This window comes from Rana temporaria, chromosome 1 (genome assembly GCF_905171775.1).
Source record: "Rana temporaria chromosome 1, aRanTem1.1, whole genome shotgun sequence".
Classification (NCBI taxonomy): domain Eukaryota; kingdom Metazoa; phylum Chordata; class Amphibia; order Anura; family Ranidae; genus Rana; species Rana temporaria.
Genome location: NC_053489.1, coordinates 525,169,546 through 525,196,000, shown reverse-complemented (window position 1 = coordinate 525,196,000; position 26,455 = coordinate 525,169,546). Strand labels below are relative to the sequence as shown.

The 26,455-nt window shown below is 45.4% G+C and overlaps 1 protein-coding gene across 1 annotated transcript in view; it reads left to right on the top strand.

The window, feature by feature from the left end:
- The window catches only part of GATB (glutamyl-tRNA amidotransferase subunit B), a 167,360-nt gene that overhangs the window by 78,333 nt on the left and 62,572 nt on the right, over positions 1 to 26,455 (top strand). The gene's annotated exons all lie outside the window — the stretch shown is intronic.

The window sequence follows — 26,455 nt, the reverse complement described above, 5'->3', positions numbered from 1 at the left end:
GATTAGATGATAAAATCAGCAGAGTTTCTCCTGATTTCAGCTCTTCCCCCCTAGATCTACAGCGACTGCACTTTCAAGTGCACTTGCAGAGCACTTGTAGTGCAAAGTGGCTTTGCCTTTAGTAAATCAACCCCAATGTCTTTTTCAGGGAAGGTCTTACTTATTTCAGCAGGACAATGCTAAATCGCATACTGCATCTATGACAACAGCATGGCTTCATAGTGGAAAGAGTCTGGGTGCTTAAAGCAATTGTAAACCGCGGCTGTTCAAAAAAACAAACCAAAAAATGCAAGGCAATGGCATAATGTGCTAGTATGCGTCGCATACTAGCACATTATGAAATGCTCACCTTGGAACAAAGCCCTCCACCACTGTAAAGTCACTGCTGAGAGGGCCGACATCTTCCCTTGGCCTTTCACATATGCCGGACCTTCAGAATGCATGCACCAGTGATATCACTGGCTGCATGCAGAGTGAATATCTCCTTAACGGTTCACGTTTAGGGGATATTCATTTTACTTACAGGTAAGCCTTATTATAGGCTCACCTGTAGGTAAAAATTACCAAGAGGGGTTTCTACTGCTTTAAATAGCTGTCTGCAGTCCAGACATTTCACTAGAGGAAAATGATTGGTTCATTTTGAAACAATAAATATGACAAATACATCCCAGGACTGTGGAGCAGTTAGAATCTTTTATCAGGCAAGAATGGAACAACATTCCTTACCCAAAACTCCAGCAACTGGTCTCCTTGGTTTACAGTTGTTTACAAAGTGTTGTTAAAAGAAGAGGAGGTGCTACACCATGCAAAAAATGGCCCTGTCCCAAAAAAAAATTCTAAGCATTGCTGTATGCAAACTATAAATCAGCAGGTGATTAATGCTTACAGCTCCATGTACAGGGCATTTGTAAAGTATTCCGACACTTTTTTCAATTTTGTTATGTTGCAGCCTGATACTACAGTTGTTTTAATTATTTATTTTTCTCATTAAAGCGGGGGTTCACCCCAAAAAATTGTTTTAACATTACATTCAGCCGAGTTTTTAGAATGACAATCGGCGTTTTTATTTTTTTTATTGCCGTACAAACCGTATTTTCACCGCCGCTTCCGGGTATGTAATCTGCGGGACTTTGGTGTTCCTAATTGATTGACATCCTTCCGACCGGCGCATACAGCGCGTCACGAGTTGCCGAAAGAAGCCGGACTGCAAGTCGGCTCTATACGGCGCCTGCGCACCGACCTTCAGCAACTCGTGACGCGCTGTATGCGCCGTTCGGAAGGATGTCAATCAATTAGGAACGCCCAGTCCCGCAGATTACATTCCCGGAAGCGGCGGTGAAAATACGGTATGTACGGCAATAAAATAAAAAACAAACAGACGATTGCCATTCTGACAACTCGGCTGAATGTAATGTTAAAAAAAAAATTTTGGGGTGAACCCCCGCTTTAACCACTTAACGCCCGCCGCACGCCTATTTACGTCCACAGAATGGCACGTACAGGCAGATGGGCATATATATACATGCCTGCCTTCTAGCGGGTTGGGGGTCCAATCGGGAACCCCCCCCGCTGCGTGGGGCGGGCGGCTTACCTCGGGGAGCGATCCGGGACGACGGCGCGGCTATTCGTTTATAGCCGCCAGTCGCGATCGCTCCCCAAAGCTGAAGAACGGGGAGAGCCGTATGTAAACACGGCTTCCCCGTGCTTCACTGTGGCGGCTGCATCGATCGAGTGATCCCTTTTATAGGGAGACTCGATCTATGATGTCAGTCCTACAGCCACACCCCCCTACAGTTGTAAACACACACTAGGTGAACCCTAAATCCTACAGCGCCCCCTGTGGTTAACTCCCAAACTGCAACTGTAATTTTCACAATAAACAATGCAATTTAAATGCATTTTTTGCTGTGAAAATGACAATGGTCCCAAAAATGTGTCAAAATTGTCTGAAGTGTCCGCCAAAATGTCGTAGTCACGAATAAAATCGCTGATCGCCGCCATTAGTAGTAAAAAAAAAAATAATGAATAAAAATGCAATAAAACTATCCAATATTTTGTAAACGCTATAAATTTTGCGCAAACCAATCGATAAACACTTATTGCGATTTTTTTTTACCAAAAATAGGTAGAAGAATACGTTTTATATATGAAAACATTTTATATATGTTTTTGGGGGATATTTATTATAGCAAAAAGTAAAAAATATTGATTTTTTTTTCAAAATTGTCGCTCTATTTTTGTTTATAGCGCAAAAAATAAAAACCACAGAGGTGATCAAATACCACCAAAAGAAAGCTCTATTTGTGGGGGAAAAAGGACGCCAATTTTGTTTGGGAGCCACGTCGCACGACCGCACAATTGTTTGTTAAAGCGACGCAGTGCCGAATCGCAAAACCTGGCCTGGGCATTTAGCAACAAAATGGTCCGGGGCTTAACCGGTTAATCTACACTCAGTACCCCATAATGACAAAGTGAAAACAGAATTTTAGAAATGTCTGAATTAAAAAAATGAAATATCATGTACTTAAGTATTCAGAATTTTTACTCTGTACTTTGTTGAAGCACCTTTGGCAGCAATTAAAGCCTCAAGTCTTTTTGGGTATAACACAACAAGTTTTTCACACCTGGATTGGGGGTTTTTCTGCCATTCTTCTTTGCAAATCCTCTCAAGCTCAGCCAGGTTGAATGGGGACCAATGCGTGGACAGCCATTTCAGATCTCTCCAGAGATTTTCAGTAGAGTTCAAGTCAGGGCTCTTGCTAGGACATTCACAGACTAAGCCAATCCTGTGTTGTCTTATCTACTTAGGATTGTTGTCATGTTGGAAGGTGAACCTTTGGCCCAGTCTGAGGTCTTGAGCGCTGTGGAACAGGTTTTCATTGAGGATTAGAGCTGGGTGATTTTGGCCCCAAAAAAGTCAGCGATTTTTTAAAAACTCGATTCACGATTCGAATTGAGTGTTCTTTCTGATGGACACCGCGCCAGGAGCTGCGGGCAGGAGTTTTTAGGCAAGGCCACAGCTTCGGCCTAGTCCACCACGATACTGGGAAAAGCCTCGCCTTAAAAATCCTACCTGCAGCTCGCTTTTCCCAGGATCGCGGCGAGCTGCGGGCAGGATTTTTTAGGCGAGGCCGCAGCTTCGGCCTAGTCCGCGGAGCGCTGGTCCTATAGAAAAAAATCGGTTTGGTTAAAATCTGAATCAATTTGACCACCAACTCGATTCAAGATTCAAATCGATTTTTTCCCCAGCCCTATTGAGGATATTTCCGTTCTTTGCTCCATTTAGTTTGCCTTCAACCCTGACCAATCTCCCATTCTCCACTGTTGAAAAACACCCCCACAGCATGATGCTACCACCACCATGCTTCACTGTTGGGAGGGTATTGGTAAGGGTGTTGGGCAGTGCATGGTTTTTATCCAGTAATAATATTTAGAATTAAGGCCAAACTGTTTAGTCTTGGTTTCATCAGACCAGAGAATCTTGTTCCTCAGTCTGAGGGTCCTTTAGGTGCTTTTTTTGCAAACTCTAAGTGAGCCTTCATGTTTTTTTTCACTGAGGGAGAGGCTTCTAGCCACTATGCCATAAAGCCCAGATCTGTTGAGGGCTGCAGCAATGGTTGACCTTCTGAAACATTGTCCCATCTCCACACAGGATCTCTGGAGCTCAGTCAGAGTGACCATCGGGTACTTGGTTACCACACTTACTAAGGCACTGCTCCCCTGATTTCTCAGTTTGGCCGGGCGACCAGCACTTACAAGAGTCCTAGTTGTGCCAAACTTCTTCTGTTTGAGAATTATAAAGGCCACTGTGCTCTTAGGAACCTTCAGTGCAGCACAAATGTTTTGTAGCCTTCTCTGGATCTGTGCCTTACAATAATCCTGTCTCTGAGCTCTGCAGGCAGTTTCTTTTGACCTCATAACTTTTTCTCTGCTACAGTATGCATTGTCAGCTGTGAGGCCTTTTATAGAGAGATGTGTGCCTTTCTGAATCATGTCCAATCAATTTAATTTACCACAGGTATATTCAAATCAAGTTGTAGAAAGATCTCAGCAATGATCAAGAGAAATCTGTACCTGAGCTAAAGATCCAAATGTTGTCGCAAAGGGTCTGAATACCTATGCCAATGTGATATTTCAGTTTTCCCTTTTTCATACATTTGCAAACATTAAAAAAATAATTTTTCACTTGGTCATTAATGGGGTAATGAGTGTAGAATAATGAAAAAAATAATAATCTAAACAACTGTACTATTAGACTGCAACATAACAAAAGTGGAAAAAGTAAATGGGGGTCTAATTACTTTATGAATGCACTGTATATTGTGGTATGTTTTTATGTCAGACAGCATTCCATGATAAAATCCCTATGCCTCTTATACGTCTCCACTATTCAACTCATATGTTTGTGCCTTATGCCCTTCCCCTTTAACTTTTATGATGCATTTTTAAAAATCGAATTAATAATTTTAACGAATGTTAAAATTTGTCAAACTGAACCTCATTCCCATTTATAACCATTAAACCGGCCATAGATGAATTGAAATGTTGCCAGTTCAACTGGGACTGGTCAAATTTAGAGTGGAGATGCTCAATATAGTTAGCATTTCCATACTATGAGATGCCCTGTAATTATTGTATTCTTCTATAAATTGCTATACTTTACAGAAAGGTGCAGAGACCAACCAGCTTGGTCACATTAGACATTTCAAAGGCATACAGGAAAGGAGTACAGAAACAGTATGGTATTTTACCTGTGATATACTTAAAATGTTCATAACTCAGGCTGTTAAAAGATGACACCAGATGAGTAATGTAGACTCATAGGTAAAGAGAATTAATATTCCCCTGTTATAGTCTCAGATCTGAAATGAGATCAATTAGAAGCTGCTCACTCCTCAGAATGAAAAGAGGTCATGTTTGCAAATTAAGGTCTTACTGGCTTGCGCTCACCTGTTTAACAAATGTTAGTATTGGGGGGGCGTGGCCTGGACATGGCTGAGTGAGGCTGCTTCTTCATCGAGCTCCCGGCCTTGTCCTCCCCTATACCGGCCAAAACACCACTATATTAGGCATGCAATCGGCCAAAAAGCGTAGCATTAAAGCTACTACCCGGGTGACCAGATCCAGCGCTCCGTCCGGAGATTTGCACCGGTACTTCCAACACCAACAGCGGATATCCCCGGGAGCCAGAGCAACGGCGCCACGCGGTGCGGCGCCTGCAGCCCGCACAGACACCCTGGAGCGTGGAGAGTGGTCCCTAGCCCCAGCGACACCGGACTTACCTTCAGGCTCTCGAGCACCACTGAGCCTTGCGGACCTTGGAATGGAATCCCCGTCCTCCTCCCCGGGGGGCTCCCCGGTGGAGAGAGAAATTCGGGCCCTGCTTGAGGCCCTGCCCACGCGCTCAGACATAGAGGCGCTGATCCTCAAACTAGAAGAGACACACCGTCGGGACTTCCAGGAGGTAAAGGCGGACGTATCATCCCTGGCGGAGAGGGTGACGTCGGGCGAGGCATCATTCGCGGCCCTGGAGCAGCGGGTGGCGGGCCTGGAGAGAGCGAGAGATCAACATAGGGACACGGCGGTCGCCCTGCAGCTCCACCTGGAGGATGTGGAAGACCGAAGCCGCCGCAACAATCTGCGTCTACGGGGATTACCAGAGACGGTGGATGCGGAGACACTTGAGGGGAAACTCCAGGAGCTGTTCCGAGAGGTGCTGGGGGAGCCGCTGGAGGAGATCGAGATCGACAGGGCACACCGCGCTATGGGCCCCAGAATGGCGGAACAGGACAGGCCGCGAGACGTGATCTGCAGGCTCCTCAGATATGCCCAGAAGGAGCGCATAGTGCGAGGGGCATGGGAACACGAGGAGGTGACGGTGGAGGGAGCGCGGATCACGATCTTGCCGGACCTATCCAGGGCAACACTCAGACGCAGGGCAATGCTCAGACCGGTTCTGGACCTGGCGAAGCAGCTCGGTTTTACCTACCGATGGGGTTACCCACTATCTGTCACCTTTCGGAAAGAAGGTATGGCCTACACCCTGATGACTCCGGCGGACCTACCGGGACTGTTCCGGTTCTTGGGAGCTGAACCTGTATCGGTGCCGGACTGGCTGCAGATCCTGCCGCGTACGATCGGAAGATCGGGGCCTTCCAACTACAGAGCAGCAGCACAGCCGAGACAGCGTAGACAGAACAGACGACGGCAAAGAGCACCATCGGGGAACGAGCTGCAGGGATAGCGTGAGTAGACCCTGCATGATGACCCATTGTTTGACCCCCCCTCTCCATGAAACTGAATGTTAACTACCATGTTCAGCCTGACATCAGGCATACTTTTCTTCCCATCCACGTAGTCGGCCCTGGGCAAAAAAGGAACGGCCATAGACATTGTTGAGGCCTGCCCATTCACCCGCTCAGATCCCACTACGGTTGTTAAATGTTTAGTGGTGGGTGGGGGATGGCAACTAACCCCTGTAGGCCACATAAATATGCCCGGGCTGCAGAGACCCCTTGCCTGACCTGAAGCTGAGGATCCCCTGCCGAGGTGATGAGAACACTCGCCCTCCTATCCCCACCTGACAAACGGGGTGTCCCCCACTCTCCCGCCCCACTAATGGGCACGTTGGCTGTAAGCGGGCCCGGAATGACGTTTTGACACATGACCCCCTTCTCCCTGGACATGAGCCCGAACTGCCGGGGCCGGTTGGCTGTCGGATTCTCTTTCCTCCCCCCGCGCCGTGTGGGTCCGAGGGGGAGGGGGGGAGTGCATGGACTCTGCTTGGTCCCGGAAATGGCCCCCCATGTTGAACCCACGCCCGATTTTTGATGTTAAGCGGGGGGTGGGGGAAGGCAACCAACCCTTGTAGGCCACATGCACATACACAGTATGAGGAGGCCCCCGGGCCGGTTGGAGATTGGCGCTCCCCTGCTGAGGAAACTGGTCCTCTCACCCTTATGCCCCCGTTGGGGGGACGGGTGCTCCCTCGTACTCCCACCTCGCGGGGGGGTCGTGAAATGACTCGCCCATGTGGATAACGGGTCATGTGGACACCACACAACAGTCTCCCCTTCAGTGACACTTGAAGCTGCTTCCCGGTGGGGGGGGGGGGATGGGGGTTCCCCGCCTTCGGACCAACGGGTATGCAGAGACGTAGCTGAGCCCTCTAGGGGCCTGGGCGATAGCCATACGGGGGTGAGCTGGGGGGACCTGAGGGATGAGAGGGGGACACAATGGCACCGGGGAACGCTCGGAAGCTGGGAGAGGGAATGCTGAGCGGCTGCTCGAGTTGGTGGGGGAATCTTTCACTGGGGGAGAATACCTCGGTGGTCTCCCTGTGCCTTTTTGGACGAGACGAGGAGAGAAGGAGAGGTAGTGTTATTTAAAATAAAGAGGGGGGGGGATGGCATGGATCACCACCACTATGCCAGTTCTAGTTAGAAACAGCACCATGTACATAGAGCACACCAGAGGGGCCCCCCTCACAAGGGGATTAATATCACTTTGTGCTGAGGATTGTTATACAATGCCCTGTTATCTTTGAATTGCTATGATCCATGTGGTGCTGTGTTGCTCCGTTATGCTTGGTTATAATATATTATGAATACTCTGTTGTTATATTGCACCTGAAATGTTTGATGACTTAGATTGCACTGTCAACTTGGGCCCCAACAACAACTATGGTCGGGGGGGGGGGGGGACGGGGACTCGGGAGCTCGCCTCTACAGACCCTGTCCTACCCACCTACCCACTTAGGCCTGCGCTCGATTCCCAGTCTTCTTTTAGCTGGAGAGCGCCTTTAGCTGTTTAAGCTAACTTAGACTCTCTCTCTTTAGCCACACACTCTGTTGGTGGCCTCCTAACTTGAATCTTCCCTTTCCCCTACTCCCCCCCACCCTCACTGTACTCCTTTACACCCTACCCCCCTATACCAGAGGGGACACACCCCCCACCCCACATCTTCCTACCCCCCGTAGACCCAGGGGGACACACCCCCCTCCGAGTTCGCGAGCATGGACAGGCTGACAGTGGTGTCACTAAACGCCAAAGGCCTGAACATCCCAGAAAAGAGGAGAATGCTCCTAGGTGATATGCGTCGCTTAGGCGCAGACGTGGTATTGTTACAGGAGACGCATTTTAAGGAAGGGAACGTACCTATACTAAAAAGCAGGCAATATCCCACTGTGTACCACTCAAAATATGCGGCAGCAAAATCCAGGGGAGTCTCCATAATGCTCTCAGCTAGAGTTCCCTGGGCGTATGAAGATGCTAAATTAGACACGGAGGGACGATTTCTGTTCCTGAAGGGCAGAATTGGGCAGGTTCAGGTCACTATAGCGAACCTCTACGCCCCAAACGAGCGCCAAGATACTTTCCTATCCAGACAACTAAAACAGTTAATGAGATTCGCAGAGGGACAAATAATTATAGGAGGCGACCTTAACATTCCTTTAATTCCTGAAGAGGACACCTCGACGGGACTCTCCTCTGCCTCCAGGGACTCCCGTAAACGCATACACACGACGCTACACTCGGCACAGCTGGTGGACGCCTGGCGCCTTCTCCACCCTGGAGAGAAGGACTATACCTTCTACTCCAAACCCCATACATCCTATTCCAGGATTGACTACTTCCTGATACCCCACAGACATCTTTCGGCGGTGGAGGAGGTGTCGATAGGATCGATAACTTGGTCCGATCACGCACCGGTCACGCTAGTATATGCCCTGACAGACGCACAGACGGCCCAGACACGTCCCTGGCGACTTAATGAGAGCCTGCTACAGGACGCTGATACCATGACAGAGGTAGTGGAGGAGATGAGACATTATTTTGACTCTAACACCACACGAGACAGTGATGCGGGAGTGATCTGGGAAGCCCACAAGGCGGTCGTAAGGGGGATTTTAATCAAACATGGGGCCAGACTGAAGAGACAGAGAACAGACCAACTCAACAAACTGCTCGATAAGTTAAAGCTACTAGAAATCCGACATAAGCAGTCCCAGACACCCCAAACGAACTCGGAACTAAACACCACTCGCACACAGATCACGGATCTGCTACATTTCAAGGCCAAAGCGGCGATACAGATATGTAGGCGACATGGCTACGAATCGGGCGATAAATGCGGGAGAATGTTGGCGCGAGCGCTCCGTACACAAAATGCAACATCATACATCCCGCACATAGTTACACGCGAAGGTCGGAAGGTCTCCACCCCTCAACAGATTACCCAGGAATTTAAAAATTTTTACACAAACCTATATAACCTCCCAGGCCCAATCCCAGAACTTGACCCGAACCAGATGAGGGAGTATTTGAACTCCTCCAGCATGCCGACCTTAACAACAGAAATGAGGGAAGAGCTGGAGGAGCCAATTACCCTATCAGAGATACAGATGGCACTAAAATCCTCCAAACCAGGGAAGGCCCCGGGCCCAGACGGCCTTACGGCCACATACTACAAGACCCTGCTGCCATCTCTGGGGAACCATTTGGTGAGCCTGTTCAATACCTTGGGGACAGAGAGCGCGTTCCATATTTCCACTCTGCAGGCGCAAATAGCAGTGATCCATAAAGAGGGTAAAGACCCGGGTCAATGCGGCAGTTATCGACCCATTTCACTGCTGAACACTGACATAAAGCTATTCACAAAAGTGATCGCCACGAGAATTCAGAAGTATCTCCCTGGTCTTGTTCACCTGGATCAAGTGGGATTCGTCCCAACCAGGGAGGCCAGGGACAATACGACCAAGGTATTGAACCTACTCCACGTAGCTAATAAAACAAAAGTCCCCTGTGTCTTTGTAGGAACAGACGCCGAAAAGGCATTCGACCGGGTGAGCTGGAGCTTCTTGTTCGCCACCTTGGGTCACGTAGGGATAGGTCAGAAAATGATGGGATGGATCACAGCGGCCTATACAAAACCAACGGCCAGGGTAAGAGCAAATGGAACGCAGTCGGACCCGTTTCCGATCACGAATGGGACCAGACAGGGATGCCCGCTGTCACCCCTTCTATTCGCCCTGACGCTGGAACCCTTCCTACGGCAAATACGGCGGAACCCAAATATCACGGGAATAGAGATTGGAAACAACCAATACAAAGTCTCAGCCTATGCTGATGACATGCTGTTCTCCCTGACTAACCCGTCGACGTCCCTTCCAAATTTGATGCGTGAATTTGAATCATATGGCAAGCTGTCGAACCTAAAAATTAACCTGTCAAAGTCAGAGGCGATGGGGGTGGGAATTTCTCAACCACTACTGACCCGACTTAAACAAAGCTTTCACCTAAAATGGACGGACACAGCACTAACGTATTTAGGAACAAGGATCCCGCCACGACTATCTAACATATTCCAACTTAATTTCCCTCCTTTACTTAAGACAGTCCAACAACTGTTGAACCGCTGGACCGTTGGATTACATTCCTGGTTCGGCAGGTGCAACATTCTGAAGATGTCCATTCTGCCCAAATTTGTGTACTTATTGCAAGCCCTACCTGTGCATGTCCCCTCAGAGTTTTTTAAGCAAACACAGGCCGCGTTTGGGACTTTCTTGTGGGCAGGGAAGCGCTCCCGAGTAAACAAAGCTGTCCTCTCATTACCTAAATTATGTGGTGGCCTAGCCATGCCAAACATACGTACGTATTATCATGCAGCACAGTTAAACCGTCTTATAGACTGGAACCGACACAGCTCGCTCAAACTGTGGCCACAATTAGAGCAGGCACAAAGTAGCATCATGCTACGACGTGCTCCGTGGTGCCGTGCCCAACAACAAACTGACATACAGCATCATCCACTGATAGGGAATACCATCAAGGTATGCGCGAGGCTGTTAGAGCAGTACCACCTGACAACGGAGACCTCACCGCTACGCCCAATTTTGGGCAGCCCAAACTTTACACCGGGACTTAGAGACGCCAAATTTGTTGCACTCCGCGACTCGGGGACTTTTCAGGCCGCACACTTCAGTGAGATGGGTAGGTGGAAGTCGTCAACCCAGCTGATGGACCAGTTTGGTCAGTATCAGCTGGACTTTATGAGAGCAGGCCAGCTGGACCACTTCCTCAGAACCATCCCCCCACCACCCACCGGACAGACTCTTACGACTTTGGAGGAGTTGTGCGAGGAGTCAGGAGCGTTACCCCACGCCCTGTCCTTACTACATACGCTGCTGGTGACCCCCGTAGAAGGGTATCAGGTTCCTAGCCTTGACAGATGGGAACAGGACTTGGGCTATCAGCTAACACCCGCTAAGAGACAGCAGATACTCACATTTACACATAAATCATCAATTTGCACCAAGGTCCAGGAGACCAATTATAAACTGCTGACAAGGTGGTACAGAACACCAGACCTATTGCACAGACTCTTCCCGGACACATCGGACCTCTGCTGGAGATGCCGATCAGACAAGGGGACACTAATACATATTTTTTGGTCTTGCCCACTCCTCAAGTCGTTCTGGGAGGGAGTAAGACGAATTACACAAAGATTCACGGAACGCGAGGTCCCAGATGACCCAGCGTACTTCCTACTCCATGCAACCTCTACCCCAGCGAGGGTATACAAAAAGTCGGTGGTGCGCCACCTGCTAGACGCAGCTAAGGCCTGTGTCCCCCTGTGCTGGAAATCCTCCAATCCGCCGACGGTTGCCATGTGGTTACGGAAGGTAGATGAGATAGGGCGGATGGAAGATCTAGTCCTGTCAAAACAAGATAGGGGTGAACTCTACTCCCAGACCTGGCAATTATGGGCTATATTTAAATACTCCGAAGAGGGCCAGGCCCTCAGAGGAGAACCGCTGTCACCCCCTGATCAGAGCCTGCCCTCACAACTGGACACGCGACCCTGACGGCAAAAGCCGCCAAGACAAAAAGAAACCGATGGACAGAGATGCTGGTCCATGCTCGCGAACCTCCCCCCCCCCCCCCCCCCCCCCCACACTCCCTGATCCAATACCTAAATACCTATCCTTATACCTCTCTTCACCCTCTACCCTTGTACTTTTCTATCTCTCCCCCCTTTGTCTCGGGACAGCTCGCTGAGCAGCACCCAGATCTCTATTTCTATTTTCCTATACTTTACTACACTTAGAAAACGGAAATAGTGGAGGACTGGCACACGGTTCCATAGTTCCCGGCTGCAGAAAGACACCACAAAAGCACAGAAGGTGATGGGGGGCTAGCTTTAGAACTGGGGGCGGTGATACGGGGCGGGTGGCATATCGCCTTCCGTGCCGTGCGCTGCCACACCCAGCCGGGGGAGATGTTTCCATGGACAGTTTTAGAGTATTTGCGAAACTTTTCTCTCATGTAACTGCCATGTCTCATATGTATGCCTCCATATGACAACTGTTGTACTGTTTATTTGCTGTGGTCCTTGTGGGCCGGTCTTCTATTTTGTATAAATAAAAAATTTAAAAAAAAAAAAAATGTTAGTATTGGCTAGACATCATATTTAATGTGGCTCCAGATGCTTTTAGAGTCACTGAAGCATTGTCTTTTTGTTTCACATTCTGCTGCAATGTTTATATTTTCCAATTAAGCTAAGTCCCACTGCTGTGGATAATAAAAAATGCTTCAGAGGTTCCTACCATATCACCAGATTCACAGACATGACTCGTTCTCTTGTGTTCAACCACAAGCTATTTCCCATTTATTACACAGATTTAAAACAATGAAAAAGAAGTTATGTATACAAAAGAAAAATGAAAATGTACATAATACTTTCTTAGAGACCATTCAAACATATTGATTTTGTAAAGCTTGCCAAAGCAGATGTCATAATCGATATTTAAATACAACAAATATTACTTTTGAAACTATTGTGCGACTTAAAGAGCTTTTTAGTTGTCCCAGTGTTACAGAAAAGCTGAATGTTTCTGAATTGAACTTTATGTTCATTAAATCCTTTTTAATAATTTAATACCAGCAATTGGTGTGCACAAACACGCATATATATATATATATGTATACAACTAAAAAGCTATGCTAGTATATTTTGTTTTCTTGTTATAATAGTAGTTAACAGTCAGGAGAAAAATTAGTTTTCCCAAGGCAGGCCAGTCACAGCGACAGAGCCTGCGATACCCGGAAGTAACTCTATGTCGGCCGCCGGAGCAGTGTATGAGGACGGCTGCAGGGGCTTCGATCTCAGGTAAGTAATTCACAATGAGCTAGTATGCTTGGGGATATTTATTATAGCAAAAAGTACAAAATATTATTTCTTTCAAAATTCTAGCTCTTTTTTTGTTTATAGCGCAAAGCAATAAAACCTGCAGAGATTATCAAATACCACCAAAAGAAAGTTCTACTGTATTTGTGGGGAAAAAAAAGACGTGAATTTTGTTTGGGTACAGCATCGTATGACCACGCAATTGTCATTTAAAGTGGCGCAGTGTCTTATCGCAAAAAAATGGCCTGGTCATTGAGCAGTCAAATCTTCCGGGGCTGAAGTGGTTAATAACATCTTGCTCATATTGATCCGAGCCAATCCCTTTTTGTTTTATTTGTAAATACCGGGTACTGGCAAAGTCCGATCAAAACCGTTCTATCAAAATCTTCTATAATCTTGGGATGAGGTTACCCACTTAGCCCATCAATCCTTATATATAAGGAAGGCATCAATTATCCCTCTAGGTGGGCAATCTGCTTTCCGCAATTTTGTCTGAAATTGCACAAGATGGGTAAATGATAAGGGCTTGACTAAATTTAGGCAGCTGCTACCTGCTTTAAGCAGTGTGAGAACTACCATAAAGTATATATAGAGTAAGCACAAAGATGCAGGCAGGGCCTTCTATTACTCTACAGCGAATTGCCATGCTCCCAGAGCATGTGCGAGGCTGTAATTTCAGTGTACAGTCACATGCAATTTGAACAGGAATGTGGCGTGATTCCTGTCGGAATCGCATGTTGTTTCCCACACCGCTCCTATGTGAAATCACTATGACAAGCCTCAGAAAGCACATGTAATTCGAACAGGAATCGCGCCACATTTCTCTTCAAATCACATGTAATACTTTGCAGTGCGATTTGAGCCCAATTATTTTGTATGGACTCAAATCGCACCGCAAAGGTATCTGTTTCGGGTATCGGAGCAATTTGTACAATTGCTTGTATATTACGTGTAAATACTGCGTATTGGTGCAACCCTAATTTCTGTTATACAGTATATCTTATGAATTTACTTAAAAAAGTTTACACATATATGAGACACTCACTTGCGCATTGAAACTGTGTGTTTGAAGTTGCATACTTTATGTAGATTGCTCAACTAAGCACAGTAGTATATGCTTTGGAGTACCTTGGCTTTGCTTAAGCAATATGACCAGGACAAAAAAGAAGCCACTTGAGACAGAAGGCTCTAGCAATGCTGGTTCAGTACCTTCCCTTGAGTCATTGCCGCTATCATGAATAGCGTCTTCTCCGGTGAGGCCTGGGCCTGCGTATGTCACCGAAGACACTTTAGCAGTAGCCCTAGACAATTTAAAAGGGAGAATAGCTACGTTAATCGCTAAGTCCTCAAAAAAGGATAAAAAGCGAGACAGATCTCCTTTGGCAGACCTCCTTTCAGAAAAATCTGAGGATGAGGATGATGCTTCACCTGCAGAGGTGTCGGGTGGATCAGGGATATCAGAGGAGCCTTTCTCTGCGTCCCAGATACTGAAGTCGCAGGTGCAATGTTATGCTGGAACAATGTGTTCCGCATTTAAGTTGCCCCCTTCGGTGAATCACCTGTCTCCTCCCTGGGTTCAATAAAAGCCGAGCAGGGTGCAAGCTCTTTTCCGGTTCATCCATTACTAGAAGGACTAATGCACGCAGACTGCACCCAGAAAAGCGTTTCTCACCTCCTAAGAAATTTGACATTCTTTATCCTATGGAAGATACGTTTTCCAAGAAATGGAGCCTGCCTTCGATAGATGCAGCTATTTCTTGTATAAATAAAAATTTGACCTGCCCGGTGGATAATGCGCAGGTGTTTAAAGAACCATCCGAAAATAAATTGGAATCTTTACTAAAATCCTAATTTCTTTTGGCCGGTTCAGTTACCCAACCTGCTGTAGCAGCAGTCGGTATGTGTCAAGTCATCAAGCAACAGGTAAAACAGGGGCTAAAGGATTTGGGAGAATTTACCAAAAGCTTTACAATAGATGCTATGAGAGATTATGTTCTGCAAGTATCGCGCCTTACACTCCAGCTGGTGCATATGCGCAGAGTTCTTTGGTTAAAACATTGGTCAGCAGAAGCTCCATGCAAATGGCAATGGCATTTTCAGCCAGTCACAAAGGCCAAAGGAAATCAGGCTCAGAAGAACAAGAAGCCGTGGGGTTCAAGAGCAAACAAGCAAGACCCCAAAGCCTCTCTGTGAAGGGGCGCCCCCACTCGGCCGAGTGGGACGACGACTTTGTCAGTTTTCAGCGACATGGCAGACAGAAATCCAGGACAAGTGGGTAGTATCCACAGTATTCTCAGGGTACAAACTGGAATTTCGAGAGATCCAATCTTCTCAGTTCCAAAGTTCAAGACTCTCCAAAGATCCACAAAAAAGAGGATCCTTTTTCAAAGGTTTGGATGACTTGCTGTCTCAAGGGGTAGTCACAGAAGTACCCCTAAAAGAGCAAGGTTCAGGTTTTTATTCAAACCTCTTAGTGATTCCAAAACCAAATGGAAACGTCAGACTCATCCTGCATCTAAGATCTCTAAATCGGTTTCTGAACATTCACCATTTCCGAATGGAAACGATTCGATCCGTGGTCGCCACCCTACAAGGCGGAGAATTCATGGCATCCATAGACATCAAGGACGCACCATCCATCCTGCGAACCAAAGATTCCTAAGGTTTGCGGTAGAACAGCGCCACTTCCAATTCATGGCCCTGCCCTTTTGTGTAGCTATCGTTCCCAGAGTATTTACAAAGGTACTAGCTCCTCTGTTTGCAAATCTGAGGACACAAGGCATAGCGGTAACAGCCTATCTGGACGATCTACTGGTGATAGATCAGCCAGTGGCAGGATTAGATCACGCTGTGCTCACTACGGTAAAATACCTGGAGCATTTAGGATGGATTGTAAACCTACAAAAATCCTCTCTACAAGCCCAAAGAAGGGTAGAGGTATTTGGGCATGATCATAGACACAGCCCAAAGCAGGGTATTCCTGCCAGAGCCAAAGATACAGTCTCTGAAAGACCTGAAACACAAGGTCAGGACAAAGAAAGGGTTGTCTATTCGCCTTTGCATGAGGTTATTAGGAAATATGGTGACCTCATTCAAGGCTGTCCCTTACGCCCAGTTTCATTCGAGACTACTTCAAAGCAGTATCCTAACTGCCTGGAACAAAAAGATCCAAGCTCTGGATTTACCCATGCACCTGTCTCCACAAGTGCGCCAAAGCGTCAACTGGTGGTTAACCACTTCCAGACCTTAGGTGTTTTTCAGATTCGGTGTTTGCAAGACTAAAACATTTTTTTCTGCTAGAAAATTACTTAAAACCCCCAAACATTATATATATATTTTTTTCTAACACCCTAGAGAATAAAATAGTGGTCATTCCAATACTTTTTGTCACACCGTATTTGCGCAGCGGTCTTACAAGCGCACTTTTTTTGGAAAAAATTCACTTTTTTGAATTAAAAAATAAGACAACAATAAATTTGGCCCAATTGTTTTATATATTTTGAAAGATAATGTTACGCCGAGTAAAATGATGCCCAACATGTCACGCTTAAAAATTGCGCCCGCTCGTGGCATGGCGTCAAACTTTTACCCTTAAAAATCTTCATAGGCGACGTTTAAAAAATTCTACAGGTTGCATTTTTTGAGTTACAGAGTAGGCCTAAGGCTAAAATTATTGCTCTCGCTCTAACGATCGCGGCGATACCTCACTTGTGTGGTTTGAATACCGTTTTCATATGTCGGCGCTACTCGCGTATGCGTTCGCTTCTACGCGCGAGCTCGTCGGGACGGGGCGCTTTAAAAAATTTTTTTTTTGCTTTTCGCATTTATTTTTATTTATTTTAGAATTTTTAACACTGAAAAAAAAAATAAAAAAAAAATTATCACTTTTATTCCTATTACAAGGAATGTAAACATCCCTTGTAATAGAAAAAAGCATGACAGGTCCTCTTAAATATGAGATCTGGGGTCAAAAAGACCTCAGATCTCATATTTGGGCTTAAATGCAAAAAATAGAAAAAAAATAAAAAATGTCATTTTTTCAAATGACCAAAAAAAAAATTTGTCTCTTTAAGAGGCTGGGCGGGACTGACGTTTTGACGTCACTTCCGCCCAGCCGAGCTATGGGGACGGGCGAAGGAGATTTTTCCTTCAGTCTCGTCCCCGCTCACCAGCCGACAGCATCCGATCGCCTCCGCCGCTACCGACGGCTCCGGTAAGTGGCGGAGGGCGCGGGAGAGCGGCGGGAGGGGGGGGGCCCCTCTCCCGCCACCGATAACGGCGATCTCGCTGTGAATCCGCCGCGGAGACCGCCATTATCGGATTCCAGACCGCGCACACTAAAGATGGATACCTCGGTTGTGACAGCAGCTGCTGCCGTTACCGAGATATCCGTCTTTAAAAATAGGACGTACATCGTCGTGCGCAGGTCTGGAAGTGGTTAAAGACCGAAAACTTGCGGAAAGGAAGATCCTGGAAGGTGGTGTCTACGGATGCCAGCCTATCGGGCTGGGGAGCAGTGTTCGAAGAAGCCTCAGCCCAGGGAACCTGGGCCAAGACCAAAGAGAGTCTGCCCATCAACATACTGGAGATCCGGGCAATATATCTAGCCCTCAGAACCTTGACACACAGGTTACAGGGCCACCCTGTCCGGATTCAATCCGACAATGCTACTGCAGTAGCTTACATCAATCACCAAGGAGGCACCCGCAGTCAGGGTGCTTAGGAGGTGAATCAAATTCTGGCATGGGCAGAAAAGCAGGTTCCTTGTCTTTCTGCAATCTTCATCCCAGGGGTAGAAAACTGGCAAGCGGCTATCTGAGTCGCCAGCAGCTATCACCAGGAGAGTGGTCTCTCCACCCCGATTTGTCTTTCAGGCCATATGCCAGAGATGGGGGACCCCAGATGTAGACCTGCTAACATCCAGGTTCAACAAGAGGTTGGACAACTTTGTGTCCAGGACGAGAGATCCTCTAGCCTACGGAATGGATGCTCTAATAACACCCTGGAATCAGTTCTCACTGATCTATGCATTCCCTCCGATCCCTCTCTTACAAAGACTAGTTCGCAGAATCAAAAAGGAGGGAATACCAGTAATCCTAGTGGCCCCAAATTGGCCCAGGAGGCCTTGGTACGCCAAAATCATAAAGATGGCGGTAGGAAGGCCCTGGAGGCTTCCGCTTCGACACAACCTGCTATCGCAAGGTCCAGTGTCCCATCCTTCCTTACAAAAGCTACATTTGATGGTCTGGCTGCTGAGACCTACATTTTGAAAAAACAAGGGATCTCTGGTCGAGCTCTTTCTACGCTCATTTATGCTAGAAAGTCAGCCTCCAGAATCATCTACTATAGCGTCTGGAAAGCTTATGTTTCCTGGTGTGAATCCAGAAGATGGAATCCTCAAAAATATGAAATAAGCAGAATTCTTGCTTTTTGCCAGTTAGGGTCAAATATCAGCTCTAGCAATCTTCTTTCAAAGACCACTGGCATCTCATTCCCTAGTTCGGGCATTCATTCAGGGGGTACTGCGGATCAATCCGCCAGTCAAGTCTCCCTTGTGCCCATGGGATCTGAATTTAGTATTGTCAGTGTTGCAGAAGCAACCTTTTGAACCTATTTGTTATATTCCACTGATTCTTTTAAGCTGGAAATTAGCCTTTTTGATTGCTGTGTCTTCTGCTAGAAGCGTATCTAAATTAGCAGCTCTTTTTTGTAAAGAGCCTTATTTAATTTGTCACAAAGACAAAATTGTACTACGACCCATCCAGCCTTTTTACCTAAGGTGGTGTCAGCTTTTCATTTAAATCAGGACATTGTCCTACCTTCTTTTTTTACGGATCCGTGAACAGCGGAGGAAAAATTATTGCACTCTCTGGATCTAGTGAGAGCAGTAAAGGTGTATCTGCAGGCAACCGCTCAGATATACGTAAAACAAATGTTTTGTTTATTTTGCCAGATGGACCCAAGAACGGTCAAGCGGCATCAAAATCCACCATCTCTAGGTGGATTCGACAAGTAGTAATTCAAGCTTATGGTTTAAAGAACAGGACTCCTCCCTTTTCTGTTAAGGCGCACTCTACCAGGGCTATAAGTGCTTCATGGGCAGTGCATCACCAGGCTTCGATGGCTCAGATCTGTAAAGCTGCAACTTGGTCTTCAGTCCACACATTTTCCAAATTCTATCAAATAGATGTGAAAGGACATGAGGATTCGGCCTTCGGGCAAAGTGTGCTGCAGGCAGCAGTGTAGGGCTTCTTGTCCGCAAGTGGCCTGCTTGATCTGGGTCTCCCACCCTTCATATTGAGCATTGCTCTGGGACGTCCAATTATGTAATGGCTCTGTGTCCCGTGGTGTATGATAAAGAAAACAGGATTTTTATAACAGCTTACCTGTAAAATCAGTTTCTTGGAGTACACCATGGGACACAGAGGTCCCCCCCTTCTTATGGGAACCTTATTGCTTGCTACAAAACTGAGGTACTTCCCTGATGGGAGGGGTTATATGGAGGGGAACTGTCTTCAATTGGTTGTGCCAGTGTCCAATCACCGCTGGTGACCCTTAACCCATTATGTAATGGCTCTGTGTGCCGTGGTGTACTCCAAGAAACTGATTTTACAGGTAAGCTGTTATAAAAAAGCCCATTTTCCGGCATGCCGAGAAAGCTAACTGTCACATTTGCTTGTGCTTTCAACCAAACTGTCCAATAGCTGGTGTCAAAACTGATCATATATGTCACCATGACAGTTGCAGATCAAACAAAGGCTAAGATGGTAGCTTCCTTGGCTGAAAAGGATAGACAGGATTAGTTCCTCTTTAAGTTCTACGAGAGATACACAAATTGTGCTGGCTTGCTGTTTTGTAATTTGTTGCACGGACACACACATTTTTTTATTTTTTTTTTATTTCTTGAGACTGCGCTGAGCAACGCAGCCCAACAGATATAGTGTGAATGGGCCCTAAACAAAAACATATTTAGCTATGTGTCATAAATATTATGCATTTTAGAATTAGTATGTTCAAAACGATAAAAACACTCTCCTGTTAAAATATTCATGTAGGATAAGGCTAGGTTTACACTAGCGGCAAAAGCAGATGTTTCATCTGCGTTTTTAAATCGGAGGTCCACATAAAAATGGAACCTCTGCTTTTCGGAACCCTCCCCCCCTCCGGTGTCACATTTGGCACCTTTCAGGGGGGAGGGATGCAGATACCTGTATAATACAAGTATTTGCACCCACTTCTGGGCATAGACCACCGCTGGGGTTACACCACTTCCCCGCTGTCTTCTGGGGAACACACAGGTCCCAGAAGACACAAGGGACCAGTGAGGACGTGCTGCGCGATGGGGAACCGGGAAGTGAAGCCGCAATGCTTCACTTCCTGATTTCCTCATTGAGGATGGCAGCCGAGAGCCGAGCGATTGATCAGCTTCGGCTGCCGACATCGCGGGCACCCTGAACAGGTAAGTGCCCCTTAATTAAAAGTCAGCAGCTGCAGTATTTAGTAGCTGCTGGCTTTTAATATTTATTTTTTTAGGCGGACCTCCACTTTAAAGCATGACTTTACTGTTCCCCAAACATCTCCCATTTATGTCAATGTAAATGTGCTGTAGCCCTACTGTACATGCTGTTTATACCTACTGTAAGTATTTTAATTTCATACACCAGGCCCAACACAACTAAGTTAGGAAAACTCCAAGAAAAAATGTGAAGGTATTGCCACAATAACCAGATTCCAACTGGCATTGTTTGCATGTAATAAGCAAATTAAATCAGACATCTGTTTGGAAGCAATTGGCAACCCCTCCGCTATGCTTTCTTTTGTTTTCCATGCATTCGTTTTGTTACGATTATTCTAGCCATGAACAAGAGCTATTTTATTAATCAAAATGTAACTTGTTCTCAAATAGCTAATGCATAGTTAAGATGCACGTTCATTTGGCACCTGCTTGCGCAAGGTATCTCTTTTCATTTAGAACAAGATATAAATTTCAGCTACACAATTTTCAATTATGTAGTAGTTTGTACTAAGTATGCTGCTAGTATAAGTAAATTAAAAATGTGTTTCACATTTCTATGAAGGTACAAAGATAAAAGTTGGTCCAGGAGTTACTGATTTATCAGAAAGTTAAAGCGGTGTTAAACCCAAAACCAAAAATGTTATATATTGCAGCTTACTTCCCCCCCCCCCTCTGTTTTCACCTGGTGATTTGGCCAGTAACACACCTACTGTATTAGAGTGCCCCCACTCTGGATGAAGGTGCACAGGGGGGTATCTCTGCACAGCAGCATTGTTAACCTTGGAGGAGGGTAGTGTTAGATGCACAAGCAGATTTAAATACACTAGAAATTGAAACCAAACTCCAGCTAATACTTTATAAAGCATTACAGCACATTGGCCTCTGGGAACTGGAGGTGGTACACAGGACACCGATGTACCTCGGCCATGTACTTACCTGGCTGAGGTACATTGATGATGTCCTCATGATCTGGCAGGGTGACCAGGAAAAATTAGACACATTTTTGTGTGAACTCAATGTCAATAACCGTAATATCAAATGAACACATGTAGTGAATTCTCGGTCCATTTCCTTTCTGGAGTTTAATGTCTCTATTGTAGAGAAAATAAATACTTGCACTTTTAGGAAACCTACGGCTGCCAACACCTTTCTCCAGGCTTCCAGCCATCACCCTGACCACCTCATCAAGGGGATTCCAGTGGGCCAGTTCCTGCGTATTCGCAGGAACTGCTCCAGTGATATTGACTTTCAACGCGAGGCAGTTGAAATGCACAGCAGATTTAAAGAACGAGGGTACCCGCAGAAGGTATTGGACAGGGCGTGGAAAACAAACAGAAGGGATCTTCTTAAAAACAAGCTAAAATTAGCTAATAACAACTCTTCTCCGCGCCTAATCACCACCTATGGGGCCCAATGGAAAGAAGTTAGAACTGTCTTACAGAAACACTGTGGTGTACTTACTAGATCCCCTATACTCAATGATATTGTAGGACCGTTCCCCCAAATGGTAGCTACAAGAGCCCCCAATCTCAAAGACCTATTGGTGCACTCCGAATACAGAAGGGAACAAACAAGCTGGATAACTGATCTCCCTACTCTAAAAGGAATGTACGCCTGTGGCCATGTGGAAAAGACCGCAGAATTTACCAATGTGGATGGAACTATAAGATTCTCAATTAATACATTTATTTATTGTGCCACCACTAGGGTAATATATATGCTTGAATAGAAAAAAAGGCCCGGGCCGGGGTTTACAGCCGCAAGCCATCTTTGCTTGCCATCTGGTAAGCCTGCATTCCTTGTGGTGTTTTTACTGTTGGTGGTGGATTTTTTCAACATCTGAACTGCAATTTGAATTTCAGAAGGAGTTATTTTAATTGTATTTTATGTTTGGACTTCACTGAACATAGGATTTACACAGCTCTTTATTGTGTTTTATGTTTGGACTTCACTGAACACATGATTCACACAGCTGATATTGTTTTTCATATATTGTTTTCACTTATTATAGTTTAATTATTAATCCAGCGCAACTACATTTTTCTATTTTGTCTGTTTTGGTGTGTATATCACTTTTTAGTTGCAGCTTATAATAGTGTTCTATTTTAGCGCGGTAATTTATTTTCTATATATGCTTGAATGGCCTTGTAAGAAATGTTTCATTGGGAAAACAAAAAGACAACTTTGTATCCGTATTGGGGAACATCTACGAGTATAAGAAATTTTACCAAAATACAAAAAGGTGCTAGGCAGGGAAAAACTAGAGAGGAACTGTCACCCATAGCACTACACTTTGCTGATTTCCATCAAAGTAATACATCTGGATTGAAAGTAAAAGGAATATATACCCTTAACCTATCAGCATGAGGGGAGATTTTGACACGGTGCTATTACAGAAAGAAAAAATGTGGATATATAGATTGGGTATCCTAGCACCCCTAGGCTTGAATGTTAAGTGCAGCTTCCAGCCCTTTTTGGAAAGGTAAAACATAAGCCAGTGATCTATGTCATTACTGGCGTTTTAAGATACTTTGAGCTACATTATCTAATTTTTCCCGTTTTATCTGATTTCTGTGAAAGGACATGACATGACGTGATATGCAATTTATCAGCGACTTGATATGCAATTTATCAGTGTCATACTCGTGTTTTTGTTCCATTCAGTTTACTTTATCTATTAATTATCATATAACTTTCTATTTTTCAATTTCATTTAATTTATTATTATTATTTTTGGAAATCTTCACTAACCCAATCATAGATTCACACTCCTTCCCCGTCAGTTCATCAAAAATTGGTGGACATGCGACTTTTATGAGTGGATATAGTAATGTATATGGGATACTAAATTAGTGCCCCAAATATGCGTTAATATATCCATCTCCATTTCAAAGTAAAAGGACAATTCTCTTTAAGTGGTATCTGTTAGTATTGGAATTTTTGGGTCGAATATTAACTAGTGTTTGCGATTTGGATGGTAGAGAGCGATGCAACTGGTGAATCAATAGGACTTTGAGGACTTTGAGGTCTTTGAGAGTTTGTAGGAATCTGACATCTAGTGGCCTCTTTGTGTAAATGCAATGTCTATGGTAGACGACGGAATTGATATAAATATAGGCTCACCATATGCCCCTCCTTATCCCTTGATAAAAATCACGGTGAGTGGTTGAAACATGTCCGGCAATCGGTCCTTCCTGTGACGACACGTCATTACAGTCTGTCTATACAACGTCCAGCGCTGAAAATGGCTTGTTATGATCCGACACATGTATGAAGCCGGCTCTCGATACGCTCGTTTGAGCGAAAGAATGCAGCTGTAAAAGCAGTCATTAACAGCAGACCAACATATTGAGACACACTGATCGGGAGCATCTGTATGCAATACCTGTATCTCTCCACACAAGAGATACCAACGGAAGCTTCTAATCCCCAGGTACGGGGGTGAAGACTTTCCTGGCTATATTACACTGCACATGGCAGCAAGCCGTCTCTTGATTCTCTATCAGAAGAGAGGAAGATTTTGCAACATCAGATGATCTCCACACATAACCTGGTCTGGTGAGCGGACTTACGGTCCTATTTCCATCTGTGTCTCCTATTATTTGATCACGTTGGCACTTTGCACTTAACTACATTGCTTTGTGACTGTTGCTTCATTCAGCTGACCATCTAATTGCTATGCTGATGAACTTGATCTTCATGCTGCTATATTGCTAACCTGCTTCCTGCTTATACTGTATGACTTGGCTCCACAGTGTCTTTGACCTTCATGGATGCTATACCATGATAGCCCTCTCATACTGGACCATGTGTCATTGAGCTGTGATATTCAGGCCACGATATCATTCATTGTCAAGCCACAGCGCACAGCTTATTTAACAAATATTGAATTACTCTGATATATGTCCTGCTTGGATCTGACCAGCTCAAAGGCTGATCATCCAACCAAATGCTGGATAGTCGGCTGGACAAATTCCAGCTGACTTTTCCAGTTCGAGTAACTTTGCATGCATGCATCCCGTATGTAGTCAGTGTCTAATTAGATAACGTTATCAAACTATTTTAATTTTTATATTGGGTGATGGGTGTCAAAGTGTCTGAATTTATGTGATTTGCCAAATTTTTGTATCAATAAACCCCTTTTTTATGCGGCACGACCCACATTTGGCATCTTTTTCCAGGAGGATACATTTTCTTTTGTTTTTTTCCCCCCGGGGGGGGAGGTCTTTTTGTATTACAGCAACAGTGTTTCATTTTGCGATAAGACCCTTTTCACACGGGGTGGGTTCCATCCAATAATCTCTGCCTGCTCAGCGGGGGATCTCGCCGCTGATCCCCACTGAGCAGGCAGATTACAGGTCTGTGTCGGCTCGGCTATGCAGAGCAGACACAGACACAGCCTGCTGTTCTATATGGGGCGGTCAGATGCAAACGGACTACCTGTCCATTTTCATCCGATTGTCACCCGATCTGATTTGCCGGACAGATGGGGAACGTCTGTTTTTAGCAGACCGGATCGGATTAGATGCTGGCGGGTGACAGCGGACACATATCCGCTGATATCCAACGCCCCATAGAGAACAATGCGTGGTCTGATCGGGTCCGCATGAAAAATGGAGAGGTGGACCTGATCAGTCGCTGGTGTGAAAGGGGTCTAAAGATTTTACGTAAATTAAAAACTGATCATTTTAAGCACCCGTGCCAGTGTGAAATGATTTTGCTCATCTCTGTATTTGATACTTCTACTGGAGAGTTTGTTCCTTTAAAAAACAGACTTACTAGCTGGATCATCTTATGGAAAATAGGAAAAAGAGAGAATAAAAAAGAAATCGAATGCAGCCATCACATCTAATGCCGTGTACACACGATCATATTTCGGCATGAAAAAAAAATTGTTTTTAAAAAATGTCATTTAAAATGATCGTGTGTGGGCTTCGGGTTCTGAAAAACGACAAAAAAAAAAATTCGAACATGCTGCATTTTTTAACGACGTTTTAAACTATGTCGTTTTTCGGGTTGTAAAAAATGGTCGCGTGTGGGCTAAAACAATGTTAAAAACCAGCGCATGCTCATAAGCAAGTTATGAGACGGGAGTGCTCGTTCTGGTAAAACTACCATCCATAATGGAGTAAGCACATTCATCACGCTGTAACAGACAGAAAAGCACGAATCGTCTTTTACTAACACGGAATCAGCTAAAGCAGCCCCAAGGGTGGCGTCATCCGCATGGAACTTCCCCTTTAGAGTGCCGTCGTACGTGTTGTACGTCACCGCGTTTTGCTAGAGCATTTTTTAAAAACGATGGTGTGTGGGCAACGTCGTTTTAATGATGAAGTTGAAAAAACGTAGTTTTTTCTACATGCCGAAAAACATCGTTTCTTTTCATGCCGAAAAATGATCGTGTGTACGCGGCATAAGAATTTGTAATCTGCAATATAATAAGTGTCTGCATTTGGGTTTAATCAAAGTGAGACATGACGAAGAATCTACACATCATGCTAACTTTACGTTTTTTTGTCCCTTTAATTTTTATTTTTAGCTGAACTTACACACGATCTGTATTCCGTCAGAAAAACCTTGGATGTGTTTTCCGACGGAATTCCGCTCAAGGTTGGCTTGCATACACATTGTCACACAAAAGTTCTCTGAACTTTCGACCGTCAAGAACGCAGTGATGTACAACAGACGATCGGATTTTCCAATAGGAATTTTTTCCGTCAGAAAATTTGAGAACCAGCTCTCAATCTTTT